The sequence below is a fragment of the Myxine glutinosa genome, chromosome 14 (assembly GCF_964187855.1).
Source record: "Myxine glutinosa chromosome 14, kmMyxGlut1.1, whole genome shotgun sequence".
In the NCBI taxonomy this organism is placed as follows: domain Eukaryota; kingdom Metazoa; phylum Chordata; class Myxini; order Myxiniformes; family Myxinidae; genus Myxine; species Myxine glutinosa.
The window spans coordinates 71,735,257-71,753,477 of NC_136274.1; the positions used below are offsets into that span (position 1 = coordinate 71,735,257).

Genomic DNA, 18,221 nt, shown 5'->3' on the forward strand with positions numbered 1-18,221 from the left:
AACCGAACCTGACGCTGAAACAGGCCCTCGATCAAGCTATTGTGCTTTTCGAAGCTCAGGCACAATCTGAGGTGTATGGACGGCCTTACATTACAGCGGGGCTCACTGAAGAGCGGCGCTCGGAGACCGAAGCTGCTACGGAGTTCGCTGCTCCCGACACACAGCCCGAGGCGGCTGAGGCACTCGGAGCCGAAGGTACGAGCCTCGCCGCGACTACCTTGGCCGGGAGCAACGCTAAGTGCTTCTTCTGTGGAAATAGAAATCATCTCCGTGCTGCTTGCCCGGCGCATGAAGTTTCTTGTCATTCTTGTGGCCGGAACGGTCACTTTGCCAAAGTATGCCGATTGGGGTGCGCGTGCTCCCGACCAACATTGGCTGGCATCAACCAGACGCGCATGGCACGCGCATCGCCCCAGGCCATTCCGGTGCAGCCCGGACCTCAGGGGCTGACCAGAGCCGTCGTTCCATTCCTGATCGAAGGGACCACAGCTGGAGCTTTGGTCGACACGGGATCGACCGAGAGCTACGTCGATATGGGTCTCGTCAGCCGTCACGGGTGGCCTATCCTCGGAGGATTGCGCAGAATCTACATGGCATCGCAAGCTTTATGGATGCGGACAAGGGGCGTATGTCGTGTTAAGTTAGTTACTAATGGTAAAATGTACCCTGATGTTCGCCTAATGGTACTGCCCACCTTATGTGCCGAAGTTCTATTAGGGGCACAATTTTCTCGAGCGCCACGGTCGCTTAGAAATGACCTTTGGGGGAGATGACACGCTCTCGGTATGCACCCTGGCAGGAATGTCTATTGAACTGATGACTTTGTTTCCGAACCTGACTTCGGATTGTGCCCCAATTGCGATCAAATCCCGGCGCTACTCCCGGGCTGATACTCAATTCATTTCTGAGGAGACGAGCAAACTCCTCCGCGATGGCATTATCGAGCCCAGCCGTTCTCCTTGGCGTGCGCAAGTTTTGGTCGTGCAATCCAAAAATCATCGCAAGCACATGGTAATTGATTATTTGCAAACCATTAACAGATTTACGCTTCTGGATGCCTACCCGCTACCAGGATTGGATTCTCTGGTAAGACAGGTCGCCCAATATGGCGTGTACAGCACTCTCGATCTCCGGAGTGCATATCATCAAATCCCTATAGCGGCAGACGACAAAATTTATACAGCTTTTGAATCCGGACAGAGGTTCTATCAGTTTACGCACCTTCCTTTCGGAATAACGAATGGGGTCGCGTGCTTCCAGAGAGCTATGGACGACATCGTTGCAAAAGAACAATTAACAGACGTTTTTGTGTATTTGGATAACCTAACGGTCTGCGGCTACGACCAGGCTCACCATGAGACCAATTTGAAACGCTTCCTCCAGGTGGTGCGAAAGTATAGTCCGACGTTTAATGAGGACAAATGTCGCTACTCCTCTAGGACGATTGTTCTCCTGGGGTACACTGTGACCCAGGGAACCATAACACCTGACAAGGAACGTCTCTGCCCTTTGCTCGACATGGCGCCGCCGCATGATCGTGCTTCTTTGAAGCGTGACCTCGGGCTGTTTGCACATTATTCAAAGTGGGTCGAAAGTTACTCCGAGAAGCTTCATCCCCTCATTGATTGTAACACGTTCCCTCTCCCTCCCGCTGCCAAGGTCGCCTTCCAGGCTCTGAAGTCGGACATAGCGGGCGCTGCTGTGTCTTCTATTGACGATAACGTTCCCTTTGTCCTCAAGAGTGATGCGTCGGATCACGCCATTGCTGCTACTCTCTCTCAAGGGGGGAAGCCTGTGGCGTTCTTCTCAAGGACGTTATCCTCCGCTGAGAAACGTCATTCTTCTGTGGAGAAGGAAGCGTATGCGATAGTTGAGGCGACACGTCATTGGAGACCCTATTTGCTGGGTAAACGCTTCGATGTCATTACCGATCAGCAAAGTGTAGCTTTCATGTATGACACAAGACATGCCCAGCGCATTAAAAATGAGAAAATCACTCGCTGGCGCATTGAGCTTGCCGATTATAGGTTTGGTATCAAGTATCGCCCTGGGCGGGAGAATCACGCAGCAGACGCTTTATCCAGACCAGGTGTTTGTGCGAGTTTAAACTCCTCCCATGATTTACGCATTCTCCATGATACCTTGTGTCACCCTGGGGTGACTCGTCTGGTTCATTTTGTGCGAAGCCGCAATTTGCCCTACTCTGTCGAGGACGTTCGTCATTTATGTCGCTCTTGTCCTGTTTGCGCCGAACTCAAACCCCGCTTCTATAAACCCGACATGGGGACGCTGATTCAGGCTAATAAGCCCTGGGACCAATTGGCGATGGACTTCAAAGGGCCGCTACCTGCCTCCGGGGCATCTCGTTACCTCCTCACCATTGTGGACGAATACTCGAGATTCCCTTTTGCCTTCCCAAGCAGCGATATGTCCGCGACTACGGTTATCCGATGTCTGCAATACCTGTTTTCGATGTTTGGGAATCCGGGGTATGTGCATAGCGACCGCGGAGCGGTGTTCTTGTCACAGGATGTGCGGGCCTTTCTGTTGCAGCATAATATTGCGTCTAGCTACACCACACCATACAGCCCCCACGCTAATGGTTGCGTGGAGCACTTTAATGGCACTATATGGAGGGCCATCTCTTTGGGCCTCAAGTCTCATGGCCTGCGACCAGACCAATGGACTGGTATGGTGCATGGGGCCCTTCATTCAATCCACTTGCTCCTATGCACGGCTACAAATGAAATTCCACACGATCGTTTATTTTGTTACCAGCGTCGCACGGGATCTGTCCGCCCTCTGCCTGGGTGGCTCGCTCAGCCCGGTCCGGCCTTTCTCAAACGGGCGGTGTGCGCGAGCAAATACGACCCACTTGTTGACAAGGTTTAGATCCTTCAAACTAATCCTGATCAAGCTCGAGTCCAACTGCCCGATGGACGCGAGTCCACTGTGTCGGTCCGTCAGCTCACGTCCTGTGGGGATCCCGTTGGGACCGAGCTCTGCTCGGGGAACCCGGTGTTAGGGAATTCGCCCTCACGTCTACCCCTTTCCTCGCCCGAGCCACCAGAGATAATTGCACCACCCTCGTAACCGACGACTGAGAGCACTCCTGATGGAGTCGATCAAGATGCTGTTACCGAGGGCCCCGACGTGTACCGCACGCGCACGGGACGAGAGATTCGCCGCCCTGATCGTTTTGGCTGGTCGTGATTTCACTCTTATGTACTCAGCTGCTAACTGTAGTTATACGCTTGATGCTCACCGGCTTGCTAGCGAAGTTTTAAACCCGGGGAGAAATGTGATGAAAATGTATCCAAGTTGCGACCCAGGTGCCATTACCACTTCTCTCCACTACGTGGCTATTATAAGAACTTAGCCCCGAGTCACGAAGCACAGTCCTGAGACATTTATCATGCTTTATCCACATGTATGCTTAGAATGGTAAGGGAACCACTTTTCATGTAGCTTGCTTGCGTGCTTGACTATGATACTCTTATTGCTTATATGCTTGACATATATTGATCCTATCATTGCTAATTCTCTTTCAGATATTGCTGGTGTTCGATTCAGATTAAACTCACCTTCTGAGACCTGTTGTAGATCTGATTATTTTACAACACAGCTCACCATCATAGAATCCACTATGAATTCTTCATTGTACCAGAGGGTGCTTGAGGATAATGTGAGGCCATCTGTCGGAAAGTTGAAGCTCAACCGAAGGTGGACCTTGCAACATGACAATGACCCTAAACATACCAGTAAATCCACCAAGGAATGGTTGAAAAGAAAGAAATGGAGGATTCTGGAATGGCCAAGTCAAAGCCCGGATCTAAATCCCATCGAGATGTTGTGGGGGGATTTTAAACGAGCTGGGCATTCAAAAAACCCCTCAAACATCGCACAGCTGAAATAATTCTGCATGGAGGAGTGGGCAAAAATTTCTCCCAGTCGATGTCAGAGACTCGTAGACAGTTATAAGAAATGCCTAATTGAGGTTGTTTCTGCCAAAGGGGGCAATACCACCTATTAGAACCAAGGGTGTACTTACTTTTTCCACATGCGAAATTTGCATTTATGTTTATTTAAATTATACAATGGACTACAAAATGTAAATGTTTCATGATATTTGTTATATTATATCACCTTTATCTATCAATATTGTTGAAATGAAGATCAAATAACTGTATGTTGAAATATGTTGAAAAAGTCAAATCTTTAGATGGGGTGTACTTACTTTTTCATGTGACTGTATATATATCAAAATGGATAATTGTCATCTCTGGACCAATCAGAGACAGCCATGGCCAAGAGCTTGCTGGGTAAATGCATCATGTGATCTAGCTGAATCTATCCAAGATTTGTGGTTTGACCTTGGCCAAAAATGTGAAGCCGAGGGTCCGTTACATCAGCTTTTGTACTTATCTTATGCTTGGATTCCTACTTTTTCCTTCCTTTGTCGAAATCAACTTGGGTATACTGTATTTTGAATGCCAGTCTTGAGTGGGATTCAGAGATCTGTTTGCCTGGTATCAAACATTTCTCTCCGTATGTACATAATTAATAAATGGTCCTTTGTCAACAAAGTGAAAGTTGTCTGTTATTTTTGATACAGGACAACAACTCCCACAGATTGCCATAGTCGGCAGGTCTCACCGGTTGGAGGGCTGAGCGAGGTCACCACCGAGCTGACGGCAACCACCTGGCCGGCCCAATAACTAAGGTTAGATTTTTCTCTTCTGGTAGGTGTTTTGCCATCGCTGGGTGGCCTGCTCCGGTCTTGCCCAAAGACTCAGCGTGAATCCGAACAAAAGGCAATCATAAAGATAAAATACAAAATAATTATTTATTAATGGGTGTCCATGTCAGTGTTACGGGTGCGTGTGATAGACAATAGAAGAACGGAAAAATGATTTTTTGAGGACTGTCTATCGATAATCACAGCAAGGGAAATAAAGGACAAGGAGGGAATTAATGGGGGCAAAGCGGATAACTCTGTGGAGACGGTGGTTGGATTCTGTACAGGGTACATGTGGAAAATACATGGACCAGGAGTGATAAGGGATGTGAACGTATGAAATAAATGGACAAAAGGACAGCGCGAGGAATTCCCAGTCGAAGAATAGTTCAGTAGAAAATGCATTGAAAACTTACGTAAGGAGTTGGAAAAAGGGCCAAGGCTATAGGAACTAAAAGTAAGGTAGATTGGCAAGTATTTACCTTATGGACCAAAGAATGCCTCCGCAGAGAGGAGGAATCAAAAAGGGCTAGCTTAAAGGGTAGGTTGGGCAGGGTCGCAATATCCTGGTGGACGGAGGACCGAGAAGGACGAGACAGTGGAGGAGATGCGAGCTGGTGGCCACCAAGGAACAGGGTAAGGGGACCATTATAGGTGCCCTTCCATGTTCTTTATATGCTTAGCACCTGCCAAAACTTGCTCTCTTCGCCATGTTCTGACTACATGGGTGATGTGATCTGGAATATAGAGTTAAATCATTTTATTGGCAAAAGGTTCAGGGAACCTGGGTTGACAGAAGGGATCTGGGATTTCTACTGGAACTGGCTTCCACAAATAGATTGACAGAAGGGATCTGGGATATCTACTGGAACTGGCTTCCAAAACTAGGAAAAGGCGTCTGGGACTCTTCTAATAGGATTGGATGAGCAAGTCTAACCGATGGCGGCAAGAAGCCAAGATTAAGGGATTAAAGTGTTCTTGCCAAGATAAAGGGATTAAAGTGATTCATAAATGTGCATTGAGTTACACCTTGGACAAGGTGCTGTGCTATTTACTGGTTATCGAATGAAAATTGTTTATTTCATGAAAGGAAAGGGGAAATTGAGAGTTATAATGCTTTCAATGTATAATTCTGATTCAGTGTGATTGCAAACACCTCTAAAGATGTCCATGCAATTTTCAAGGTTTAGAGAAAAATGTATTTTATCCACCAAGACTTTGCATCGAAAACTAATCAGAATGAAAAAAAAGAATTGTTGAACTTGTAGTGAAGGAACAATTAGCATTGGGAAGACAGTTGAGTGTGCGTGCGGGCTGTCTGTCCATTCGTACTCAGACATGGCTTAAGACAAGGTCAGCTCAGAGGTTGTAAGAGCTCGGTGATCTAACGCGGGAGAAATGAAAGCATTCTGAGGGATGATAAACATCCCAGGGACGCGGGTTTGTCCAGTCAAAAGGTTGGACTCATGCCAGAAATGGGGACCAACGTTTGAATCAGGCGTATTCGATGACAGTAAAAGGAAATACTGGAATAACACGAGAGGAGAGTTATAACGTGTAAAAATTAACTAAAGTAGAGGGTGACCCAGCTTTTTTTAAAATATTGGCTTTCAAGATAATATGGCTGCCACACAACGTGACATTTGACGTCAAAAATGTACACTCTGCATATGTATGGGTAGGGGATCATGTTTGTGAAGTTTCGTGTTGAGCGGATAAGGTTCGTTTTTCTATCCAAGATGTCTGCCAAACCACATGACCTATGACATCATCATTAACAAACTATATACAGCAATGGTGTTAGATGACATTTGTAAAGTTTCACATTGATAGGGTAAGTGGTTTCTGATATCCAATTATTTAATATTTTCCTTCAATCCATTATGGCTGCCACACCATGTGCCTGATGTCGTTTTCATCCTGATGACGTTTTCATGTAATTTGGGACGAAGATGTGTGGCATTTGCTGTCCGAGCTCAAAGCTGCCTGGTTTCCCTTGGCTCGAGAACGTGAAAGCTTATAAATATTTCAATAGATACTAAAACATATTCGGGACATAGGATGTCTGAATTTGGGGGTTCAGGTTCGGTTTGTGAAGTTGGATTGATTGTTTCATTGAGGATTTAAAATGTGTAGCACTTGAAATGTCAAAAATCACAAAATACTTGTACTAAGGCCGCATGATGGAGCACCCACTAGTGCAGCGAGACAAAGTGGTTGGAAAGGTAGACTTTTTGTTTTTGCTTTCGGTTTGCGTTGTTTAACAGCACGCACTCTTTGCTCGTGTGAGTGCTCAACCACATTGGGGAGGGCACCTATCCAGGGCTGGTTGGCCGAGGTGTGTGCGTGTTTGTGCCCCGAGGGAACTGTTCTGTGTGTCATGTCGTATTTATTATTAGCGTTCTCCTTGTTGAAGTGCTACCTTTTAAAAATGATAGCTGATATTTAAATATATTTATTTATTTATTTTAAAAAATATTTTAAAATAAGTATTAAAAATATTTTTATTTTTTTTAATGATTGCTGATAGTGCAAATGGAAGTCACAGCTGCAGTTTTTTTTGGACTCGCAGTCCCAGGGTTGAAAAGTAAATAGATAAAGAATCAACAGATCTATTGTATGGCTCGAGACACTGTACACTTTGTATGTTTAAAACTGTACCGGTTCTGTAAAGTCGCGAGTGGGAACTTTTATAGCGGTATTGATGGTGCACGTCGTTGGGCAATGGCAAACCACCCCGTGTAGCCTGTAATGTGTGTTTGAAGTGCCCGCAATTCAGAGGCAACGACATTGTTACCCTCGCCTGAGCATTTGAATCCGTTTGTCTGTTTGTTTGTTTGTTTGTTTGTCCGCACAGAATAAATATGATTTTCTCTGCAACCGTTGGTCCGATTGACAGGAAATTTTTACCAGAGGTGCAACTCCACCTGTATAATTTTTTGATGATAATTATGACGTCATAGGTCACGTGGTTCGGTCGCCATCTTGGAAAAACCGAAAAAACTTTGCACCTCTATATCTCCGAAAACGCTGAATATAAAAAATTGTGACATGGCTCATTGTAAAGAACTCTCCATTGGGGAATAAAATATGTCAATGATGATGTCATAGGTGCCTCCATTATGACGTCATAATTCGACAAGTACAAAACTTCATCCTATCAAGATGAAATTTCTTGCGCGCCATGTCGGCATAAACTGGTGGAGAAAAAAAATAATTAATGATGACGTCATCAGTCATGTGGTTCCGCCGCCATATTTGTTTTAACACAAAATCCTTAAAAACCACTGAAAATACATCCTGGCAAGGGTTTGCAATGTCCGATTGCTCTTTCTTGTGTTATTGTTGTTGGTTGTCTCAAGGGACCCAGGAAAGTAAACAGACTTTTGGTGTACCGGATGGCCCAACGTTGGAGTCCTCCATATTTCATGAAGGTAACCTAACAGAGGCCAGCAGAAGCGTAATATTGACGTGAGCAGTAAATACAGTAATTGGTTATGTTCGTTATCATTTTGGAATGGCAACTTGGACCAGGATGTATGTGTCCCATGCTGTTAGACGGTGTATTGTGTTCAGTGCAGGGATAACGCTTGCTACCTTTGATTCAATATGGACTTTGTAAAGTTTGTTGGGGAAGATGTTAATTAATTGGGGGGGGGGAGGGGGGGGGACGCGAGTTATTGCTTTTTGTGGTTGCCTGAAGGATTTTTTTGAGTTTAAAAGCAAATAATCCTGTAGTATAAGCTGCAGTGCTCGTTATGGGTAAGTTGAAGGCCACAGCGTTTGGGGACCTATTTGTTTATATTGGCTTTTATTTTTGCAACCTGACACACAGAGCTGTGTCCACCAAGTTTGAGGGTTTGGGATTTCTGGAGCAGTGTTTCCTATTTTGCATGTTCAGATTAAGAATAATTAATTTTATCTAGTTTTTTGGAAATGTGAATCAATTGATTTATGTACACTGTATCTGTTTGTTTTGACCAAGAAAGAAACTTCGTTGTTTGGGTTAATGCAAGTGTTTAGATGGTAAGAGAAAGTCCAATAGGATGGAGCATTTTGCTGTGGCAAGTGCAGAGGAAGCGTCTGCTTTTAAGATGGATGACGGAAAGGTCTTGAAAGTCGTTGGAAAAGGAATGGTTTGGGTTTAAAGTGATTCTTCACCAATGAAAGAATGGCATGATATTTCACAACATCGTGGACAGGCTATGGTGGGTCTGTATGGAGAACGTGTATATTACGAGCGGGTTTGTGTGCCTGGGCAACGGGAGTTCTAGAGAAGAACGTGTTGTACTTGATGAAAGTGATTATGGTTTTGAGGGCATTGTGTTTGATGGGCTACCCTGAAAGCAGTGCTCACAAAGAGTGTACTTTGCGTTGTACACCAGCTATGTATTACATATGAAAAAGGGTTTCTTTGTGGAATCATGAACAAGGCGAGCCGTGCAGATGTAGCGCAGATCCTGTGAGAGTGATTTATAAGTGCAGGATTTTGATGTGGACCAGGAGACAGGCAGAGATTTTGGCCTGTGAGATCGAATGTACGATTTTGAATGAGAATTTGTGAATGGACACAAAAAGGATACAAACACAACATTTGAGAGCAGGGACATCGAGAGATCTGTGGGGGGGAGAGGGCTTGGGGGGAGGTGGGAGAGGTATAAAACATATGGACACTGCAAGGACTTCCAGGAAAGAAGTTGGTATTTCAAACAAAGTGGATCTGGGGTGAATTAGCGGGGGTAGAAAAGATCAAGGTTTTGGATGGGGGAAGATAAGAGATGGTGGTGAACAGCTGTTTTAAAGACCTGGAGGGAGGAGTGGTATTGAAGGGAGTGTGGGAGTTTGTTCCAGAGGCGGGAGAAAAGGGGAATGAAAGAGTGAAGGTGAGCAGAGAGATTTTGATTTTGGCAGTTTAACCATAACGGTTGCTGGCAGATCTTGTGCGACCTGTAGGAATATTTGGGGGACAAAGCCCAGAGAGAGCTGGGGGAGCAAGGCCGGAGAGGAGTCGGCAGAAGACAGAAAGACCACCAACCTGCCTGCGGTGAGTGAGTGAAAGGCCCTCGGAGTTAACTTCATCGCAGGAGATTCCAATGATTCTGAAAGCTTTGGTTTCAACAGCGTGAAGCCGAGCTAGGTGTGAGGCAGGAGCACCGGCCCAGAAGGGGGAACAGAATTCCATTGAGCTGCGGATGAAAGCCTTGTATGTGGTGAGGAGCTCAGGTGTGCCAAGGAAGGACTTCGCACGACGGAGGATGCCCAGTCGGCGACTGGCTTTGGAGGGCAGCTTGGAAATGTGGTTTTCCCAAGAAAGATCATGGCAGATATTGAGACCCAAAAGCTTGAGTCACTGAACTTCTTGGAGGGGATTGTTCAGAAAGTAGATGGGAGGGTTTTCCAGTCGGTCTTTTCGGAGAGACATAGTAAGAGCGTCGGATTTGTCATGATTGAAAGACATTTTCCACTTGTTTGACCATTCTGTGATTTTGTCCAGGTCTGCAGAGAGTGAGGAGGCTGCAGACTGCCGATCTGAGGCATGAGGTATGGAGCGGCAGAGAGTGGAGTCATCAGCAAAGGGATAGAAAGGATTTTCCAGAGAGTCGGAGAGATCATTGATGAAGACCAGAAAAAGCACAGGGCCCAGAACACTACCTTGGGGAACTCCAGCCTGAACAGGAAGGGGAGATGAGAGAAATGCTGCTGTTGTGGGGTTATATTGTTGTTAATATTATATTCCAGATAACTCTGAGCAAATTGATAGTTTGGCCACTAAGATAAGGGCAGAAGGTCAGAAGTACCATGACTACTACAAGGGATGGTCGATAGGATCATGGATAACGAGTGTGTTTGGAGGAATAGGAGCAAACATAATTCATTATTACTTGCAAAATCGAAGATTTTTCAAGTATATTGGTCGGTTGCGTTTGTGGTTCTGTCTGTTTGTCTGTTTGTCTGTTTGTCTGTCACCGACCTACAGGTCACAATTTTCAACCGATCTTCACGAAACTTCACCAAATGGTAGAGTTGGTCAAAAGCAAGAAGCCTATTGTTTTTGGGGTCAAAATGTCAAAAGATCAACATAGGCCAAAGGTCACCAACTTTGTTAAATTTCTAAAATCCTCAATTTTCATCCAATTGACTTGAAATTTGAAGAGGACTTGCATATCTGGTCACTGAATTCAACCACAAATTATATTTCGGTCAACATAGGCCAAAAGGTCAACATAGGCCAAGTTTCAAAAATCCTCAATTTTCATCCAATTGACTTGAAAATTGAACAGCATTTGCACATTGAGTCACTAAATAGAGAAACTAACTATTTTTGAGGTCAAAAGGTCAACTCAAGGTCAACCTTCCTAAATCATCATTTTTCATCTGAAAATCGTCACTTTTCATCCTGTTGACCTGAGCTTTGATCAAGATTGTCAATTTTAATCTTGATGAAATGGACCATTTGCATTGGAATTTTTTTTCTTGGGGGTGGGGGGCGGATTTTGCAAGTATCGTGCTCCGCATGACGTCTTCTTGTTTATTCATTGGTTTGGTAATAATTCTAGGAATAGTAATACTGATAGCGTGTTTGAAGGCCTTGGTAAACATTTGTCTTTAAAAAATGACAGACAGTGCAGATGGTGTTTTGAGAAGGGGCAAGTGAAAGTTTGGGGGAAAACGAGTCTGAAAGAAGTTCTTGCCGTGATTTGGATGATGAGCTGAAGAGATGAAATCACATAATGTTGCAAATGAATGACGAAAGTCATTGGGCTGGTGCTCCTGCCTCACACCTCGCTCGGCTTCACACTGTTGAAACCAAAGCTATCAGAATCTCCCGCGATTAAGCCGATTGTGAGGGCCTTTCACTCAATCACCGCAGGCAGGTTGGTGGTCTTTGTCTTCTATGGACTCCTCTCTGGCCTAGCTCCCCCCCCCCACCCCCCAGGCCTGTCTGTGCTCTGTCCCCCAAGTACTCCTACAGGTCGCACAATATCTGCCAGCAACCCTCTTCTGGTTAAACTGCCAAAATCAAGACTCTCTGCTCACCTTCACTCTTTCATTCCTCTTTTCTCCTGCCACTGGAACAAACTCCCCACTCTATTCAATCCCACTCCTCCCTCCAGGTCTTTAAAACAGCTGTTCATCACCATCTCTTATTTTCCCCCATCCAAAACCTTGATCTTTTCTATCCCTGTTAATTCAACCCAGATCCACATTTCTGAAATACCGACTTCTTTCCTGGAAGTCCTAGCTGTGTCCATGTGTTTTGTTAACCTCTCCCACCCCCCAGCCCCCTTCCCACGCCTCCTCCCCCCAAGCCCTCTACATCCCACAGATCTCCCAATGTCCCTGCTCTCAAATGTTGTGCTTGTGTGCTTCCCCCTTTCTCCCCATCTTGTCTGCCGCTCCCCTTATTTACTCTTATGTGTCCGTTTTTATTTTTTGTTGTAATTTTTTTTTGTCATTAATGTTTGTTCTTACACAAGCTTTACACAAGTTTTACACAAGTTTTTGTATACACATCTTGTATACAAAAAAACAACAAAAAAATCAAGAGTCTAGAGTGAAATTCGGAGTGACAATAAATAAGTGGCAAGGATGACAACACATGCTATTGTCGTGCGAATCCCTCCGGTTAACACCAGGGACCGCGGATGGACCAAACAGATCTACTGGAGGCGACGACCATCAATCGGAAGAGGAAGGGAAGAGGAAGGGTAGAGGAAGAAGTGGGAAAAGCGCTTACCTTGGGCGAACCAACGGCAGCTCCGATCCTGCAGGGAATTAACTCAAAACGGGAATCCGGGGTAAAATGTACAAAAATAATGGTTTATTAAGCGGAACCCGATACAATGAAGCGCGACGGTAAATAAATGATAATCCTAAATTGGGATCCCATACACCAAACTCAACAACAGGACACAGGAATGAATGAAAGGAAAATAAAGCGTATGGCATGTATGAAATGTGGTGCTTCTTAACTGTCCGTCGTCTTGTCGTGTCTGCCATCCAAACGCGGCTCCGTTCGGCCCCGCTCGTGCGCCACCAGGCCTCGAATGACCCGCTCACCCCGGCCTCGTCTGTTCAGCAGCACGCCTCGCTCCAAGCTCCAAATCTATCGCACATGAAGTCCCGCCCGCTCACAGCACCGAAAGCAGCGAGTTCCGAGCACCGCTCCAAGCACTACGATGATGGCGAACCAACGACCACCAAGGACCTCCCAAGACCAAGAAGGGAAGCGCAGAGACAAGCGACCAGCGAAGAAAGAGACAGAGCACAGACGAGTCAGAGAGGGACGTGCAGCGCAAGAGGGAAAATGTCGTCTGGCACGGCCTTTTATAACCTGGGTCCACTCTCCTCCAATGTTCTGCTTTGCTGGCGCCCTCTCATTGGCCGAGTGCTTCCTGCACCGGTATTGCTCGCCCTGATTGGCTGGAGGTTCGCACCTTCAGCGCCAACCAATCACACGTTCCCTGTAGCGTGGTTATAGCTCGTGTCACTCGATGTTACCAGGCCAGCTGATGGTGCGGCCGGCGGCAGCCACCTAGCGGTGCCCCGATCTGACTTCCTGCCTGTCTTCCAGTCATTGTAAGGGAAGGGGATTTAATTACTGTGTGCACTAAAGGGCCTATCTAAGTGTTTATATATGTGCGTCGTCATAAGGGACAAAGGTTTGGCGACAGGGGGATGATGAACAAAGGAATCTTATCCATAATCCATGGACTATTTAGCACGCCCGCCTCCCCCGTAGTGGGGACATCAATACAGCTTATCCGAACAAACCGGACTACACATAGAACTTATTACAAGGTAGATTCCCTATCGCGACAGTTGAACACCTACCTATACAGATCTACCTGGCTCTAGATATTCCTCTACCCAAATTTATAACACAGCCCCCCTCCCCCCCCCTGGAACCATAGTTCCTGCTAGGTTCACTGCAGGTGCTACCATTCCAGTCTTAACACTTACTGTCTCACACTTAACCTACGAAATAAAGCAGGAGGGCTGTGGAAGTGAGCCGGAGCTACTTACCTAATCTCCTTAACATGCTAATCCCCTTAACAACCATGCAATCAAATATTTACAATCATTTCATTTCGTTGTTCCTGCGGAGGGAGGAAGCAAACAACATGCAAAAACTAACTTCACCACAAACCTTAACCGTAACCAAAAATTCCAAAATTCTATAAAACATTTATACAACCCCGGTCTACAGACCGCGTCCCCCGGTGGATGCCACAAGACACAACCTTACCTGTGGGGCCATCCCAATGCACCCCTAAATTTCTGCGGGCCCTGCCCAGGTGTTACAGGTGAGTGACATGGCTTGGTGGATTTCGCCCTCATTCATTCAACACAAACCCCTTATCCACACATACTCATTCCAAAACTCCTTACACACAAAATCATTTCAAGCACTTATTTTATACACCCCCCTGCAGGACCATGGCATTGATGTCATTCATGTGTGCATGTCTCAACTAGTAGTACGGATTCGTCACTTCCGTTGTTGTGGTTTTCATCCACTGTAAACATTGTTGGTTCCATGTACTATTATTGTTGTCATTTAAGGAAAATAGAGATTACTATTTTCAAAAGGTAAAAAAGTTAATGTTTTAAATGAAACTGGAACTGGACGACGACGAAGAGGAAGAGGAGGAAGAGAAGGCGGAGCGAGTGAGTCGGACAAGAAGCCGAGCTGCTTCAAGGTCCTGAGCGAATGTTGGCAAACGAGGGTCACGTGTGAACTTTGGGTTTCCTGGGAAAGGGATTCCTGCGACAGAGTTGTTGTCGCTGTGACGGATAGACCTGCGTGGCGGGTTTTGCAGTCGATTCCGAAGAGTATCATCGAAGTGCCATTACGCCACGAGAACGGGCCGTCGGCCATTTTACCTCACGCAGGATTTGCGCATCGCTCAAGGTTTTTCGCCTCGCTTTAACCATTTTCACCGCATTCAGACGTTAATCTGGTGTGTGTGTGTAACGTGGCTTTTGAGTGGGAAATCTGCGGTTCGCCGATTGGGAGCCGTGGAACGTCCATACCCGAGGGTGTGATTTCCCAGTCGCTTGGAGGGCACCTTTACGCATCTTTGGCAGCGTGACTGTCACTCAACCGAGCGGGATTCTGGTTTCGATACTACATCGTTCTGACGATCACTGGAGCGGATTGACTTTGGCTTGAAGCCGGGAAAGAGACATTGGGGATGTTCTTTATTCGCTCACTTGGAGCACAGTGAGTTACCTTGTACGAACCTGATGGTACCATCATAGGAAATATATATTGGTTGTACAATTGATTACTATTGTTGTTGTACTGTTATTCTTGTGTGATCTTAATACAATACTTGTTTGTTGGTAACAATTGGTGTGGTTTCACCATTGATCTTTGACATACAGAATAACACATCTTTCTGCCGTGACTCCTCTCGGGGCTCGGAGGTACACCGTGACCGGGGTTTGGGGAGGAGCACGTAACACTAGGCAGCGGGGAGGTACCGCACAACAAGATGGTGGGGGCACTTCAGGCTGTGGTGCCCGCAGTCCCAAACACAGGTCAACCGACTCACAAGTTCATTGCCCCCCCCAACCCCCTTTACCTCTTGGCCCTGTGACAGCCCAACAGCCCTTTCCGCCGTTACCCCGCCGGTGAGGGTCTCCAAACCCCAGGCTCCTCCGTGGCCTCCTGCTTCTGCACAGCTCCACGGGTCGCCGGGGTCTCCTTTACCCCACAGCGCCCAACCAGACCCTCCACCGACGAGCTCCAATTTCCAGATACCACTGGCTGCCAGGGGTAATTTCCGCAGAAGGGGGGGGGGGGGGGTGGTGTCGCAGGCATCGCTCCTCCGGGCTTGATCTGTACCTGCGGGCACACACACCTTCCCCACCCACAAGATCCCAAAACACATTTCCTCCCCCGCTGCCATTCAATTCTCCAGCACAATTCCGAGCAGATGGTACAACAGATGTTACAAAACGTTGCCATGGCCTGCTATTTGTGAAATCCCCATTCACAGTTAACCAATACATCTCCATTTCCAACACAATAATCACTCATCCATTTTTCTCCAACCTTACGACCACATAAAAACACATCACCACAACACTAACACAAACGCCACCCAACAAGACTCTGTGGCACCCATTCCACCCCCCTCACCGACCATGTCATCACTCTCACCCACCCCCAACTCCAAATTACATGTCTCCAAAATTTCACAAGCAGGTCCTGACGCCTGGGACAGTACACATCAAAACACTCACCTCAAGTGCAGGTAGTTGCAGGTTGCTCAGACCCAAAGTACCATACACCCACAAAATCCCAAAAATTCTCATTGGACCTACCAAATTCTTCCAAATTTCTCTTTTGTCCACACTATACTGGCAGGTATGTGGGTCCGCATCCAACGGTGATTATCACTACACAACTACATGTGGCTACGACAGCTCCGCACCTCGACCGTGCAAGGGTCATCGGGACAAGGTGAGCAGTCAAAACGCCAACATGGCCCATGAGTGTCCATAAGGGTGCGACCCACCATCCGTCCTTTGGCCCCCCTACGAGGAACACGGCTGCACCAGCCCCAGCTGGCAATGTGGTGAGCACCTGCTGCCAATCCCGCCATTCCCAAGGCCTCGGACCTGGGGGGCACGGTCGCAGTGCGTGGCATCCCAACAGCCACGTCCCCTGCACCTCCACATCATCACCCAGTCCGACCACATGCAGCCCCCAGTGCCCACCCACACTTGACCACACCAAGGTCGTCAACAGCCATGCTCCACCAGGAGACCCATCCAGAGGACATGGTCCACACACCTCGGACACGCACAGCACCACGTTGACCCTCAGACTACACAACTACATCCTCATAACCCCGCGTCCCAAATATTGGCGCAATCGCCCCTGCAACCAGTTGAAGGTTGTGTCCTGCTAACCTATCAATTTTATCACAGCCTCCAACACTTTGGTATAGCACACCTAGACCAATAATGGTGTCACTATATAGTGTCCACCATTTCTCTTCACAAAATTCACCCTTAAATTTACATCTAACCCTCAGATTACCCATGCCAAACATTTTTCACATTTTCCTAACCTCACCAAAGAAAGATGCTTTGCCATACACATGCCAGCCGAGCATGGCCCATATGCTCAGCACGTTACCAATTCCCATTCAACACTCCCATGGGCTCTCTTCCCAAATCGAGAGTCCACAAATCATAACGGAACATCTGTGGAAGGTCACTCTCACGATCATGTTCCAGTCGTTCCACAGATGCCCCAATGGTTGTCCGGTGGGCTATTTCATTCCTGTCCATGCGGTGACCCGCGTCCATAGACCAGCCAGCATGGCAGGTCACCACATGCCGGCTGTCCCAGAGTCTCAGGGAGAGGGTGTCAGGCCGCATGCCCAGGTGGTCACCACATCAGGCACAAGTTGGCCGTCCGCAGTGCCACCACCAAAGCGCGACCCACAACACCTCCCCCTAGTGGTCCTCAATATATGCCATCCCAGGCTTGAGAAACCACCTCGGACCCCCTGGAGGTCTTAACCCCCACCAGGGTCCTGTGACCCTGTCGGCCCGAGCCACACGCTCGGGCGGCGCCCCACCGGACAAGGGACGCCACACTCCACCAGACCCCCCATGGAGCCCAGGTCGTACCACGACACCCATGGCTGGACCCCACGTCCAAAAATCTAGCCAGCACAGCCCCCCAGCTGGCTGGTATACCCAAATTTTTAAAGGGGCAACATTTGCCCGAGGCCATCCCCAATGACCTCTCCTGGTCCGAATTCCACAGCCTGGGGACCAACTCTAACCAAGGTTGCTCCACATCAACCTCCCATTTTAATTTTATTTTAAATTTCCTTTTTACAATTTGCATTTCCCGTCCCAAACTGCAGCTGCAGGTAACAACCCCCTTAGGTTGTTCTGCCCCTCCCTGCAGCTGTTCCAAATTCCCTACAGGGACCAAATCTCCCGACCCCTCTCTGTCCGAATCCAGCCCGGAGCCAACACACTTCCCCAACTGGTTATGTAATTTCGGAGCCTCCGTTGCCCAATCAGAGTGCACGGCGAGGGTCCCTTCGGTCACCTCAACCTCCTCTTCAGACCAACTCACCTCATCACTCAAGCTCCTTTGGGCCTGCTCAAACTTTACCTCCATGGGACTGTCCCAGGTCCCCAGCCGCTGTGTCACATCATGCTCATCATCCCCATCAATAATTATTTCCCCATCAGGCCTTCCCCAATAAATACCCAGTCCGGCTCCATTACCCGGACCCCCAATAATGTTATCCCCTCTTGCTCTGCACCACCGCCCTGGTGCTGTAAGGATTCAAATTGCTCCCTCGGCTGGGGTGTTGTGACATCCACCCGGCTCCGATAAACCTCCAGGCCAGCAGGTGGGAAACATTCCCTATTACAGTTTTCACATTCCCTATTTCCTTCCAAATTTCCTTCCCTAACTTCCCCATTTATTTCAATT

General features: G+C 47.3%; 1 protein-coding gene and 1 long non-coding RNA gene across 3 annotated transcripts in view; one reads left to right on the top strand and one right to left on the bottom strand.

Moving 5' to 3' along the window:
- The window catches only part of SEZ6 (seizure related 6 homolog), a 288,840-nt gene that overhangs the window by 171,374 nt on the left and 99,245 nt on the right, over positions 1-18,221 (bottom strand). The gene's annotated exons all lie outside the window — the stretch shown is intronic.
- Positions 1-18,221, top strand: part of LOC137439904 (uncharacterized) — a 198,026-nt gene that overhangs the window by 101,919 nt on the left and 77,886 nt on the right. For both annotated transcript variants that reach the window (XR_010987018.2, XR_010987019.2), the window contains exons 2-3: positions 4,616-4,723; positions 8,101-8,172. This is a non-coding gene — a long non-coding RNA (uncharacterized LOC137439904). The remainder of the gene's footprint in view (positions 1-4,615; positions 4,724-8,100; positions 8,173-18,221) is intronic.